Source organism: Dioscorea cayenensis, chromosome 7 (assembly GCF_009730915.1).
Source record: "Dioscorea cayenensis subsp. rotundata cultivar TDr96_F1 chromosome 7, TDr96_F1_v2_PseudoChromosome.rev07_lg8_w22 25.fasta, whole genome shotgun sequence".
Classification (NCBI taxonomy): Eukaryota; Viridiplantae; Streptophyta; class Magnoliopsida; order Dioscoreales; family Dioscoreaceae; genus Dioscorea; species Dioscorea cayenensis.
Window position 1 is genome coordinate 21,191,454 of NC_052477.1, and position 4,489 is coordinate 21,195,942.

Genomic DNA, 4,489 nt, shown 5'->3' on the forward strand with positions numbered 1-4,489 from the left:
TTGATTGTTGTATTTTTCATTGAGCTGGTGATGTATCCTTGGTTTTTTTATTTTTTATTTTATTTTGTTATGCTTGCATAACAGGGCATGTATGCACTGAAATCTGAATTCTTAAATTGTTTTGGTATACATCTACACTCACAATAACATAGCATGTATGCTCTTAATTCTGAATTTTTATTTTAGTTTTTATAATTCTATGAAGCATACCTTGCCTCTATGTTTGATTATTATAGTTTTCAATGAATAGTTTATTTTTTTTTTTTTAAATTATGTGAATCATGTGTTGGTTTATCTTTATTTTTTAAGGTTGCATAGCATAGCATGTATGAGTTGAATCTTGTATTCTTCCCTTGATTTGATATACATGTTTATTTCATTCTTTAGTTGTTTAATTCTGTTAAGCATGTCTTGCCTCTATGTTTAATTATTGTATTATTCCTTGTTTCTTTTTCAATTCTGTGAAGCATGTATAAACTGAATCTTGTGTTCTTCACTTGGTTTGATATACATCTATACTCACCACTTAATAAACATGTTTGTCTGTGTTTTCCATTTATTTTGTCACCTTGTTAATTACCCTTTGAAGCTTATGTATTTCATTCTTTACTTGTTTAATTCTGTTAAGCATGCCTTGCCTCTATGTTTAGTTATTGTATTATTCCTTGTTTACTTTTTCAATTCTGTGAAGCATGTATAAGATGAATCTTGTGTTGTTCACCTGGTTTGATATACATCTATACTCGCCACTTAATAAACATGTTTGTCTGTTTTTTCCATTTATTTTTTCAACTTGTTAATTACCCTTTGAAGCTTATGTATTTCATTCTTTACTTGTTTAATTATGTTAAGCATGCCTTGCCTCTATGTTTATTTATTGTATAATTCCTTGTTTACTTTTTCAATTCTGTTAAGCATGTATAAGCTGAATCTTGTGTTGTTCACTTGGTTTGATATACATCTATACTCACCACTTAATAAACATGTTTGTCTGCTTTTTCCATTTATTTTTTCACCTTATTAATTACCCTTTGAAGCTTATGTATTTCATTCTTTACTTGTTTAATTCTGTTAAGCATGCCTTGCCTCTATGTTTAGTTATTGTATTATTCCTTGTTTACTTTTTCAATTTTGTGAAGCATGTATAAGATGAATCTTGTGTTGTTCACCTGCTTTGATATACATCTATACTCGCCACTTAATAAACATGTTTGTCTGTTTTTTCCATTTATTTTTTCACCTTGTTAATTACCCTTTGAAGCTTATGTATTTCATTCTTTACTTGTTTAATTATGTTAAGCATGCCTTGCCTCTATGTTTATTTATTGTATCATTCCTTGTTTACTTTTTCAATTCTGTGAAGCATGTATAAGCTGAATCTTGTGTTGTTCACTTGGTTTGATATACATCTATACTCACCACTTAATAAACATGTTTGTCTGCTTTTTCCATTTATTTTTTCACCTTGTTAATTACCCTTTGAAGCTTATGTATTTCATTCTTTACTTGTTTAATTCTGTTAAGCATGCCTTGCCTCTTTGTTTAGTTATTGTATTTTTTAAAGCTTGCATAACTTCCTTGATGTGCTGATTCTTGTGTTCTTTACTTCTTTTCTTGTACATTTGTCCTTACCAAAGTGATAAAGATGTTTTCATTTTTTATGTGAAGCATGCGTTGCCTCTATTTATGATTGATGTATTTTTTATTGTGTTGCTGATATAATCTTATTTCAGTTATTTGTTCTTATTTTCCTGTTAATATGTGACTGAATGTTCAACATACATATTTTTTTAGTAATTGTTCTAATTTTTTTAGTAAACTGTATATAATCCCATTACTAAAGCTATTCAGCACTTCACCATTCTTAGTAGATGGATAATTGGACCCTTGATGAGAGAGCGAGACGTTTGGTTGCTGCTTTCACCACCATGGTTGTTGTTATTGCATGCCTATTTGAGGAAATGCATATTAATAGGCCCGGTAGAAGTAAAGAATCGTCACTATTGTGTGATGTAACTAGGAAAAAGCACATGGAATACATTTTGAGGGGTGGACGTGACTATGCCATTAGTTACCTTAGGATGGATGTAGGACCATTCTTGCATCTTGCTTTTATTTTCTGCGACAAGCATATACTCGTTGACACCCGACATGTGTTAGTCGAGGAGCAATTAGCTATTTTCTTACATGTAGTTGGGCACAACACCAAAAACAGGACCATGAGAGTTGAGTTTTTACGATCTGGTGAAACAATTAGTCGTTATTTCAACAATGTCCTTCGAGTAATCTGTGTCATCCGTGATGACTTTGTTCATCCCCCCAATGGTACATGTCATCGTGAAAGTGAGTCAAATCCAAACTGGTACCCTTATTTCAAAGTAAGTGTGTTATTAATTGGTAACGTAAATTAGTATGATATCCTTAAATCACTTTTGTCAATTTCCCATTAATTGTTCTTCCATGTAGGACTGTATAGGATTATTAGATGGAACGCATATTGATGCGTCTGTCCCTGCTAATGAAATACCACGGTTTCATGGTCGAAAAGGGCCAACCCAAAATGTACTCGCGGTGGTGAATCCTGACTTACAATTCACATATGTGTTGGCTGGTTGGGAAGGATCCACCAATGATTTCACTATTCTAAGAGATGCGTTGTTGAGACCACAGCCTGAAGGGCTGAAAGTGATTGGCGGTAGGATTAGTTGCAATAGTCCACATAGTTAGTAACCCAATAATAATTAACATATTTTCTTTAATTGCAGGCAAGTACTATATGGTAGATGCTGGGTACACCACTATGAATGGTTTCATAGCTCCATATCGAGGTGTTAGGTACCATCTAAAAGAACACAACGGAAGGCCAACAACAAACCCGAAAGAATTATTCAATCTTCGACACTCCATGTTGCGTTCCCGTGTTGAGCGTTCTTTTGCAACACTCAAAAATCGTTTTAAGATTCTAACATCTCATCCCTTTTTTCCATTCAAGACAGTCAAGTTGGTCCTCGCGTGTTGTATTATGCATAACTATATTGTAGGTGTTGACCCAAGTGACACAATTTTGCATGATGAAAACATGCGGTTGGATTCACAAATTTCCTCATCGTAGCCCCGAGCATAGCGGGAGCAATGTGAGGAAAATAGGCAATGGGTGGAGTTGAGGGACAAGATCGCGAATGACATGTGGAACCATTACAATGGCTTCGTTTGAAGTCATTTATTTTCATACTTATTCTGCCAGTTTATCTGGGTTTATATATGTTCTCTTTATTGTTGTCGCATATCATGCATTATTCATGACTGCATTTTCTTCATGAAATCTGTCTGTTGTGTCTAAACTGTGGACAAAGCACATTCTTATGTTGTGTTCTTATTGTGCTTGCTAAATCTGCTGTTAGTTTTGTTTAGATAACATGTCTACATGTCCATCACAACTGCATACTGCAATTTGACTATTTTTCCATGGCTTTGTGATTGCACTGTGGTTTTTTCACTCAAGTACATTGTTGTTTTTCTGTAGCCTTCATTGTTTGCAGCATTTATTTTTGATGTTTTATGCATCGTCGTTAGTTAATTGCCATGAACTTTATCTTTTCAACAATTTCTACTAGTTTGTTAATTTTCTTCTTTAAAACTGTCAATATGTGATGGTTATTTACAACTTTGTTAGTGGAATTTGTTTTTCTTTATTTCATTTTGAATGTACTTTTCTTCCTTTATGTTCATTTTTACAATGAATTTTGTCAATCTTCTGCATGCTATTATTTACAACTTCGTTAATGGAATTTGTTTTTTATGTGATTTGCAATTGTATATGAAACTCAGTATGCTGTGATTTTCTTTTTCACTAGAATCCCAAGAAACATGGCCAGTCTCGACCGTGCTAGTGATAGGGCCACTTCAAAATCTGGTACAAGCAAACGGGGTACACCTAACTAAAGATGGAAGACAGAGTACGATAATTTCTTGATCCCATTACTTGTGGATCAAGTTTCAAAAGGACTTAAATGTGATAAGTCATTTAAGAGGGCAGCGTTTGCGTATGCTGCACTTGCTGTTAATGTTAAGATCAACACGGAATTTACTCTTGAGAATGTGGAGAACCACTATAGAACATTGAAAGCGTGATATGTTGAGATAAAAAAAGTGAAAGACTTGAGTGGTGCAGGGTGGGACGACACCACCAAGACCATCATTCTCGAACCTGTTGTGGAGTATCATTCTCGAACTTGTTGTGCTGTTCACCTACATAGAGGTAATGTGTTATAAGTTTGATATAATTCACAAACAAGTTACCTAATTTTTATTGCAATACATGCTCACCCGGCTACACGACTGTACATTAATAAACCAATTGAGAACTATGAAGCCTTAAAGATTATCTGTGGAGAAGACTACACAACTGGTTCCTATGCGACATCTATGTTTTTTGAGTTTGGGGATAGATCTAAAAATGAAGACAACAACCTCGATAATGGCAACACAG